Genomic DNA, 10,731 nt, shown 5'->3' with positions numbered 1-10,731 from the left:
GGGGAGGGGAGATGGGACCTCTCTATGCTTGTCAATTATCTCCTCGAACTCGCCTTCCCTAAACAATGCCTCTGGTATGTGGTATCGCTGTGCACCATCTGTGTTAGGGCTGCCTGCAATAACTGGACTGGACTGCACAGTTGCAGCTCCACGCACACAAACACACACAAATGCACACAAACACACGCACACACACACACATATTCACACAGACCCCTCTCTCCGAGACCACCAACGCCAGTCTGACAGGCAAAAAAGCACAATTACGCAGCAAAAAGCCCTCTGTGCTGACTCAGAGCGAGCAAAGGCGACACGAACCGCTGCAGATGCGCCTTTTTTTTTTTTCTATGAGCGCTCTTGGAAGCCGTCCCAACAGGTTGTCAGCTGGGACTGCGTATCTGCTATCTGCAAAGCAAACACGTGGAAAAACATGTCTTGATACTTCACTTTAGGGGGAAAACGCCGCTGGGGACTCACTTTTTTTTTTCTTGTACGCTCTTTGTAATGGTGACATACCAGGCATATCTTAGGCGGCCTGATTCCTTGATGTTTACATCCTGAAGATGAAAGACCTTCTCTTTTATTGGCATCCTATTTGTTTATTAATGCTTGAGCGAAAGCCACAGAAAAGTACAGGGGAAAATTTAATTTCGTCTTGAGTGGCAATCAGCAGATGTGGGGAAGGTAAAGTTGATGTTTTTTCCAAACCTCACGGAAAAAAAAAAAAACACTGTTTCTGACAATGAAATGGGAAGTTTTACTCTAACAAACAAGAGCTTCGATTTTGAAGAACAGCATTGACGTGTGAAGAAGGAGGGGGTGAGGGGCGAAGACACAGTGACCGCATAGAGTCGGGCGAAAGTCAGCAAAAGTTCAGGGAGGCCGGCGAAGACCCAGCGGATCGAAGCAAGACGGACAGACGGCGAGAGGCTTGACAGACTATGTGTGAGAACCGAGAAGGAGGAGGGAGCTAAGTGTGGCACGGTGAAGCAAGGCAGCAGCACAGTGACGCAGCATTTGTGGTGTCTGTCTGACGCTCTCGCATGGCACGGGAAATCCCCTCCTCTGACGTCAGTTGGACCACGTGCGTGTGTGTGTGTGTGTGTGTGTGTGTGATGCTTATGTGTGAGAGAGGCGTGACTGTTGTGAGCTGGACAGCGAGAGCCTCTCTCTGCTGTCTTACAGGTGGACAGCAGTAGCTGTCGCGCCGCAGTCAGAGCTGACCGACGACTTCGCGGTACAAACAGATTAAGGTCAAATTAGCTCTGGTTAGATTCACACTCTTTGAACGTTCCAACATAAACGCCGTAATTGCATGTGATAAACCAATGAAAAGTAGATCAAAATTGTGAAGTGAAAGTAAAACAATGCAACCGTCTAGTATAACTCCAATTGTTTTACCCAGTTTGCCGACGATTTCTGCCTACTCTGCTTTGCAATATAATTCGGACACAGTCAGATTAGATGGAGGCCGTATTTCATGCCAGTTTTCGAGTCTTTTCATATATTCTCAAATGAACGATGCTTTGATTGAAACTATTCAAATGCGGCTCTGGCTGTATGAATAGTTTTATTGACCTGCTGGAAGGTGAACCTCTGCCTGAATGCTCTCGCAAACATACACTAACATTTGTGAACTCTGAACTCTCTGTCCACACACGGACAGGATTTCAATGTCAAGGGTACTGATTACCTATATTTCTTGTGACAAAATCCTTTATTTCTCAAAATCCTAATGGATACAGATTTGTTAGATTTGTCTAAAGGTCCCTCTCATACGTGGGTGTACTTGACTCATCTAAGATCCGTATGTACTCAAATGTGGACTCAAAGCGAACGTTCACCGGACACATCTGTGCAAAGGTAAATTTATCAGATGGTGAACTGCTCAGTGGAAAACAGAGTTCACATCGAACTGTTTGGTTTGTAAAACCAGGCTGGCAGGCCTGAGAGTTGCCACAACCAGTCACAAGGACCCGTAGACACTTTATGTCACTTTATGTGCAGGTGTGCCGTTGCTGCCCTGGTGGAGAAGAAACAGGGCTAGGCGCTCATCACGCTTGTTACCATCCATTTGAATTATGGGAAATGATGTTATTTGTCATAAGAAATGCAGGCAATCAGTACACGCGACCCGTACGTGCACAGAGTCCGTGCAACTTACAGAATGCGTACCGCATGCCTGAGTATGTAGGAGCCTTAACAGCTTTCTAGTCAAAAGACTCTTCCACCTGAGCTCCTGATCTGGAGCTCCTCCAGAGTTACTCACTGGGAGACGCTTAGCTCCTAGCATTCCTTTGAACAGGGAACCATAGCTGCATTTCCACTGACCATAAAATTGCGCAAACTGGAATCACGAAAATAAATTTGCTCAATGGAAACACAGCAATTTAACAAAAACTCAAGATTTTCGTTAAAACATTTTTGCGCCAGGATGAGATGAGATGGTGTATGTTGAAAAACTGCAATGGAAACAGTTTCTTGGAGTCACACAAGTCATGGCACCTTGTATCAGTGTGCTTTTTTCAGATGCCAACGTCTCCTTTGATGGCTGATGGGTAATGAGCGCCACGGCTGAATTATGTATCCCATGTTGACATCCATTGCCTCAATTATTTATAGTGAGTTACTGCATAAACAAAGGTATTCACACGTGATTTTATTTGTATTTCTTATTTAATGGAAACAACGCAATTTGTAATTTTGTCATTAGCTGGATACTGAAAAAGTTTTGCAGAAGCCACAGCTTTCAGATATTTTATCTCAAAATTTGAAAACCATACATCATTACCTTTCCACTATACGACTGGGAACTACTTTTTGCTTTTGTTGTATTACAGTAATACACCAATATTCTTCCCAATGGAGTATTTCAATGTTTGAGGTTGTAGTGTTACAAAATGTGAAAGGAAATATGAAAAAGTAAATATTTTTGCAAATCATAATAGAATATAGGCAGTGGAAATAGTCTAGTTCATATTTTGATGAATCTAATAGGTAAATTAAGATCATTCTTTTGTGTAATCAAGCAGGAACAAGAAAGAAAAGAAGTCAATCCCTGACTGGGGACAGTCATAATGGTCTTAAATATTCCTACAGACTCACAGAATCATTACACATTTTCATTACTATTCAGCTCATGGTTTCTTACTAGATGAAGAACCCACTAACGTTTAGCAACCAACTCGTCTCGGCAGATTGATAAACTCACACAGACTCATTCACATCATGTTTAAAGTGTTGAAAACAACCTCAAGTACATTGTGCAGACAGTTGAACCAATCTTACACAGGCAAGTGCTTAAAGCTGCTGCTGCTACAGAGCAGTTTTCACAGTAAAAAAACAGAGAATGTGGGTGGCAAGCAGTGAAGAACTTAGCTGCTGAATGCACACAGATGTCAGAGGGCAGAGGTGGAAGGACCATGGGGGAAGGGATACAGATGTAAGCAACAAAACTTGGCTTCAGCAGTTTTATGAGGAAAATGTCCAATGTCTAAAACTCTAAACATTTTGTCCATTGGGGGGAAAAAACTAGGCTTAATCCTTGCTTTCTGTATCAGGTAGTTTTTAAAGTCAAGTTGATGTAAATTCTGTCCTCAGTGTCGTCCTGTAAGGTGAATTCAGTCTCACTGTACAGTCATGTGCAGCCAGAAAGTGAACCATGTGTGCTGACTGAGGATGCACATGGATCTTATTTGAAAAACCCAATGGACGAAGCGTCAACAACTCTTCAGAGTTAGTGAAAAAGCAGTCACACCGCAGAATAATGGTGAGTACATGCAGGGGAGGCTTTAACACATCCATCATTAAGAACTGAGGAGTTTAAATGTCTTGGTGTTTTGTACATAACTGAGCACAGGATGGTGCAATAAAAGTTCAAATCCATGGGACAGGGCTTGGTCAACGCCTTTTGCTTTTTGTGACATAAAAAAGGAGAATAACATAAAAAAGAAATTCACAACTTTTTCCACCTGTGACCTATGACCTCTACATTGTAATTTAAGAACAAGCTGAAGTATTTTAGGGGAGAAATAAAACATAAAAAAGACTAGAATGATGTGGCTGCATGTGTGCATACACTCAGCCTTTGTTGAAACCCCTTTTGATTTCACTTCAGTCTTTTTTTATAATGTCAGCATGACACATCTTGACAACATTTGCTTACAAAAGTGTTAACAAAAGTGAACCAAATGTGCGAGGTTGTGAGGACAACGCTCTGCACTTCACCAAACAGACTTCTGATTGAGGTTTGGGTCCTAGCTAGATATTTTAAAAAACTTCAATCTTCTTTTGTTGAAGCCACTCTTGTTGATCTCTAGACTGATGCTTTCTGTCACTGTAGAGCTTAAAGATGAATTTCCTTCTCATCCTGTGCTTTCTAGTAGGGATTTGTGCTAATAACAGCAGTTCTGTAAAACTTTCCCTCCATAATGACTAAGGATCCTGTTCCGGCTGAAGAAAAACAACCATTAACGGGATTGCTGTGCAGTACAGTCATGAATGCATTTCTACCCTCTGGGTTGAGTCAGTCATGATACTGGTACCACAGTACTTCCCCTTTATTTCAGACACTAAGGACTTATTATGTTTGGCAAATGCAGTCTTACCAAATGCATAAAAAACTGAGTCCAAACATAGATTAGCATTATTGTTGAGTTAGCAAAGCCACAAACGAGTAAGTCCTGTGAATGTGTAAGTTAGTGTGTTAGATCAGAGGGTTTTTTTCACAGCTAACAGAGCTGCGTGTGTGTGTGTGTGTGTGTGTGTGTGTGTGTGTATGTGTGTGTTGGGAGTGGGGGGAGATTTTCAGGTGACTTCCTCACTCCAAGGTAATTGTTTACTAAAGTAATGTGTAATAGAAATGAGACGATAAACAATTTGAGCATTACTTATTACATCAAGGCTTATTCATTTACATCCATGGGAAAAAGAAAGTACTCCTTCCACCGGCACACATTCTCTCATTTACTAAAATTTATTTACTAAAATGTAATTTACCAAAATGAAGCCAAAATGGAAAAGATGCTGCTTCTATTGGATTTATAAAGGTGGGGAGCAGCCAGGTGACGCTGGTCAGATGCATCTGATTAACAAGGCATCAGCAAGTGACAAAGACAAGCAATTATTACTCCCAATCAATGTTGGAAAGGTAATAAAGCTATGTCTGAATTGCTTAAAGTTAATCAATTCTACAATGAGAAAAAAAAAACAATACAAGTGGATGACCAGTGTCCAAGCAGTGGCCATCTCAACAAGTTTGACCCAAGGACAGACCGGGAAATTATCTGAGAAATTAAGAGAAACCAAGAGCTTTATGTCGGACTCCACAGGACTCTGATAACAAGTGAAGTATTAAGGTTCCTGACAGGACAATTGGAGAAAGCCTGAACGAGTATGACTCAAAAGGTTGATCTCTTTTGAGATCAACCTCAAAAGAGAGGTTCTGAAACTACACCCTTCAGATACGGAAGACCACAGCAGAACAAAAACACCTCATGATGATGATGATGATGATGATGATGATTTTGAAAACCTGTTCTGCAGCCATGGCACCTGGCCACCTTCCAGCCATTGAGACAACCATGAACTCTTCTGTGTACTAAACTATTCTACAGTGAAATGTACGGTCATCTCTTCAGCAGCTAAAGCTTAGCCCAAAACGAATCGTTCAGCAGATCCCTCACAGCCCCATCTCTAAAACAGAAAGCCTGAAAAGGAAAACTAGAGGTGTTGCAACGGGTCAGTCAAAGTTCAGACTTCAACCTGATTAGTATGATGTGGTTGGACCTGAGATGGCTGGTAGAAACAAACCCTGATTAATTGATTCACTGTTGAGAAGAAGATTGGGCTGCAATTCTCGGACAATGACATCAGACTGGGAGCATGTAAGAGTAAAATGACAAACGGTGAACCCTCGCCTATTTGTGGTTCAAGTATTTGGAAATTCACCTTTTGATGGATGTTTTTTCATATCTATTTTTTTATGCAGGTTGGGAGGCTGAAATACTTTGCTGCAACTTACTGTTGCTTGCAAAGCAGCCAAACCAGGAGCACCATTTATTTTTGTTGGCGCTGATTCGTCGTACTCCCAAGAGCAGAGATAAGGAAGACCATAGCTATCGGCTTCTAACATGGCTTCCACCAGGCATATTAATGTATAGCAATGCATATTGATAGATATATTAGCTATTTGAACAATAGGCAGCTATAAGCATTTTTCTGAGGTATCTCAAGTATTCATATATTCTAAGTATTTGTGGGAGGTTGTGGTCCCTAACCCCAGCAAATATTTTGAATTGACTTTGTCTATCAAATAATGACATGACAAAATTTTGTGTTTATTTCTTAACATGGCTTATTAATACATAAAACTGTGGAAGGGTGTAATGTTTCTTTGGAACAAGGTTTTTTTTTTAGCGTTTAGCAACAACAAAGAACTGATCTACTATTCCATCAAATACTGCACTGCATGTGTGAATATTAATCCCCATCATCAAATAACATCACAACAGATTGGACCAACATGCAAGAAATACAAGAACGACTCAGTGGAGTCTTTTATAGAATATTCTTGGATCTCTACAACAATCAAGACAATACAACGCTGACAGAATAACTTGTTAAGAGTTAGTTGGTTTGACTGAGAATAAGGGAAAAGTTTCTATAATCTTAAGCTTCTCCAAAAATAAATAAATAACCAGGTGCATTATCTCTTGAAATCACGAAGCAAAAGCATGATACTAAACTGTCAAGTCACGCCGCCTTACCAGTCAGTCAGTTACATATCTGGCTGCCACTTCTGAAGCCTCGACCCAAACAAGACAAGCCAAACTGGAAGAGCAATAACAGAAACACTGAGTTTCTGTTATCGGCTAAACAAACACCATCTCCCATTTCAGCTTGAGTATGCACTCTTGGTGAGTATTAAATAGGTTCCCTAAAAAGTAACTTGATGCATTTGTGCCTCTAACAAATGCATCAAGTAAAGTTTTCTTTAAGTCATGAAGGTTTAGTTCTGTAGTTGTCAAACTGCGTTACTTTTGTTAAATTTAGTGATACTCTAAGTGATATTTGCTATTTACATAGCAAATACAAAGTAGATTAGCAACAACGCGAATAGCAAAACGAGTCATATACTGAAGGTACATGTATACTAGTAGATGACGTTCTTGTGAATATGTAAAGTATCACCATGTTTTAAAGGCACAGCAGCGATGCTGAATTTTGAGGTGAAGGTTGGTGAGAAACTTTCATCAGTTCCAGCTGGGTTTCACTCTTCCAACACAAACATTTTTCTTTGGGAACCAAAAGTTTAGATATTGTTTTCAGATTGCACTCATTACATGTTTTTTGCTGTTAAGCTCTTCTTTAGAAGCATGAGAATATTTTATAAGTTGAATAAACAAAATCCGCTTGTTTTGCTGTTTATCAGCCTGTGCGCTGTGTGCAGTATGTGTTTACTTCTCTGGACATGCTTTTGTGGTTTATTCTAGATTTTCCTGCTATCCTCCATCCCCCGGTGCTTAAGATGCTGCTGCATATCCAAACACACACACATACACGCAGACACGCATACACACACATGCACACGTCCATTAAAGCACAAGAGAAACACTTTAGGAAACTGCACTCTCTCCCTCTTTCTTTACACCCCTCTAAAACACACACATTACACACGCACACACTCTCACAAAACGGCCTAAGGTTAACCCCCACCCTCACTGGAAGCTGCAGAGGTCAAAGGACAAAGCGCAAGCAACGGCAGGAATTCTCCGCCGTTGCTGTTCGGTAACCCTAACAGCCTCAGCCATCCAAACGCCGTTCCCTCCGTTTACCATTAAAAGAACATAAATAAGTAAAAACACTCCAACACAAACATTCAAAACATTTCCCAAATTGGACAGATTATATTATTCATTAATCTGCTGTGCAAACTTCTAATTGATTAAAAAAAATAAAACATTTCAAGCCATTTTAGCAATGCACACGGTGTTCTATTGCTGTGTAAATTGTGTGATTGTGCGTGTGTATTTGCCTTGGCAGGACTACTACTTCCATCTGCTCTGGCACCATTAAATGGAAGCAGAAGCTGGTTCTGTGTGTCTGCCACAAAGACGGGGGGGAAAGAACTACGATATTTTGCGAGTAGAAAACTTCCAGTTGTAGACGGCAACTTTTGGTCCTACTGCCAGGTTTCATCACATAAGGGAGGACTTTTGCACTTGCACCCTCGCAGCTTTGGCTCAGTCTCTGCAGAGCCAGCCTGAGAAGAAGCAGGTCCTAACTCGCCAATGGGAACACCAGCTGACATTTGTTGGTCTAAAATGAGCATCCCTGAAAAGATGTGCTGGATGCCTGGAACAGTGTGTAATGGATCTAACCATTCCAAGTGGACAAGATGTTCTCTCCAGTCATTTTATGTCCCCAGAAACAGAACCATGGGCGTGGTATGAAAACGTTTCAAGGCCTCCAGCTCAAAGTTGAGAACGTACTAATCGGTTAACTCGGCAAATATTAAATGACATCATTTGTTTTTTTGAGTTTGTTTTTTTTTTAAACTCCGACGTTAACACAATATCCTTACAGGCAGCTAGAAAGATCAGATCAGAGATCGTACCTCGCTCACATTGCCTTCGCTCCGTCTCTTCTTCAGCTGCTCACATTTGCGCTCCTTGCAGATCTGCTTGCCCGTCTTGCGGTTCAGACAGTTGGCGCAGGTACCGCAGTTCTCCTTCCGAAAACAGGGAGCGCAGGCGCCGCATTTCTTCCTCCTCTTTTTCTGGAGGTCGGTAGTAACGGCCCCCAACGGAGACAGGGAAAAGAGTCCTGCTTGCTGGTGTTCGGCCTCGATGTATTTGCTCAAAGGGGACGTCTTTTTGAAACATTTTCTTTGCAAAAAGAGAGACCGAGCTTCCTCTGCATCCACGGAGAGCTGAAACGTGTCCTCAGTTGGCGGGCCTGGTCCTGCCCTCGGCCTGGGCATGGTGATTTGACTGTCGTAGTGTTTACTAGTGCTAAAAACAACAGAGACTAAAACACATGGATTAAAAAAAACAGTTCAGTGTATTTAAAAAAAAAGCTGAATTTAAAATCCAAACTGTGTAAAATCCTAAATGGGAGCTTTAGGATTTGACTGCAAGAACTTCAAAATGTCGACCCTAACAAAGAAAAAAAAATGGTCAGATGGAAGAGTGCTGAGTCTAGATAATCAAAAAAGTCACAGTCCTCCTAAATGTGTGGGATGTTACCAGAAGAATCGGCTCAGTGTTCACGTCGTCTTCCAGAACGACATGAAAGCGATGTGATGTTCCCAGTCGTCCGGGTGGCCCCAGACGATCCGAGCACGAACTCTGAGTCTGGATACCATCTCTTTGCTTTGAAGAAAGTTCTGGCAAGCAACCAAGTTGTTGGGCCCACTGCTGGAGCTTCAAGGCATTGTCTACCCAGCCTGGGTACTGTCTGGAAGTGTGCAGAGACCAAAAAAAGAAACACAACAGTGAGGGATTTACTACTTAAATTAACCACAAAGTGGTAGCTTGTTCCATTTTTTCCATCACAAGATGTTAGGATAAAAAAAAAACTCTACTGATCACAGTCTTTTCGTCTGCACTTTTATTTGTCTTAGGAGTTCTAGTTTTAACCGCACACAAACAAACACTCGTGACTCCTGTCTGGACATCGTCTGGTTTTAAAAACCAGCTGTCGGGGCTTTGAATCGAGTTGGCCCTTAGCCATGCAGCGCTACGTGAACGGTTTGAGAAGATGTGTTTTCCTAGCAGAGCGCACATGGACAGGGTGGTTATGTGTCCCTGAATGATGGAGGGGGACGACAGGCTAATGCCAGGAGAGGACTCCTTTGTTTGGGGGTCGCGCACTCCAGTCAAGCGTCAGTAAAGAGAATTGTGCAAAGGAAACCTAGTGTTTTATTTCTAAAGCCTGGGTTCAGTGCTCACAGCGGAGCCAGATCTCCTTGTTTGTTAAAGTTTTGAAATAATTTAAATATTGCACTGTGGAACACCATGGGTAACTTATCATACCAAGTCTTCTTTAATTATTTAACATTTTTTTATTTTCATAGACATTATCTGCGGTTTCATTGCCATCACTGCCAGAGCTGCTGTGTGACTATCTGAAGGCTTTGGACAGCAACGTTGCGGTCCGCAGTTCATTCTTCCCTCAACTGACTTGTCTCCAACGTGTGCTGTAGAGTAATCTGCTAAATGCATGTCTCTCACTAGTTTCTCTGTGGAACTACCCCAGCGTTCTTGTTAACAGGTAGAAGAAGGAACTTAAAAAATTCCTCTTTTTCAAACAGTTCCACTCTGCTAAGTGTTTCATGTGTACATTTTACTTTAACTGATTGTGATACGTTGCAAGTTTTACACCTGATTTAACTTAAGGGGTTCAATCACCAGTGTGTAGTGATAAAAAATATAATCTTAACTGAAAATGAGCAAAGTCTCATTGAATTTTGATTTAACCAACTAACTTGGTCCCTATGTATGTTTTCACTGGTGCGCATCACATGACTTTATTCACCACTTTTGATATTCAAACTGTGACAACCAGTGATTTGAAGTAGTTACCATTATTCTGACCACATTAGCTAAAAGGAATATATTGACTGTAAAAAGTATTCAATGTTTTGGATTTGTGGATTGTTCAGTGGAATGAAATTCCAAATTATTCACAGAAAATTAGTCTATGTGTGGATTTTTCACAGAACTTATT

The 10,731-nt window shown here is 41.4% G+C and overlaps 1 long non-coding RNA gene across 1 annotated transcript in view; it reads right to left on the bottom strand.

Moving 5' to 3' along the window:
• Window positions 1-8,405: 8,405 nt before the first annotated feature.
• The window catches only part of LOC107837682 (uncharacterized), a 4,060-nt gene continuing 1,734 nt past the window's right edge, over window positions 8,406-10,731 (bottom strand). Inside the window, exons 2-3 of the long non-coding RNA XR_001663720.1 lie at window positions 9,249-9,459; window positions 8,406-9,158 (exon numbers count right to left, since the gene is read on the bottom strand). This is a non-coding gene — a long non-coding RNA (uncharacterized LOC107837682). The remainder of the gene's footprint in view (window positions 9,159-9,248; window positions 9,460-10,731) is intronic.

Source organism: Poecilia formosa, unplaced genomic scaffold, assembly GCF_000485575.1.
Source record: "Poecilia formosa unplaced genomic scaffold, Poecilia_formosa-5.1.2 Scaffold167, whole genome shotgun sequence".
NCBI lineage: Eukaryota > Metazoa > Chordata > Actinopteri > Cyprinodontiformes > Poeciliidae > Poecilia > Poecilia formosa.
Note: the sequence above shows the minus strand (reverse complement) of the source record. Positions and strands in the feature narration are given on the sequence as shown.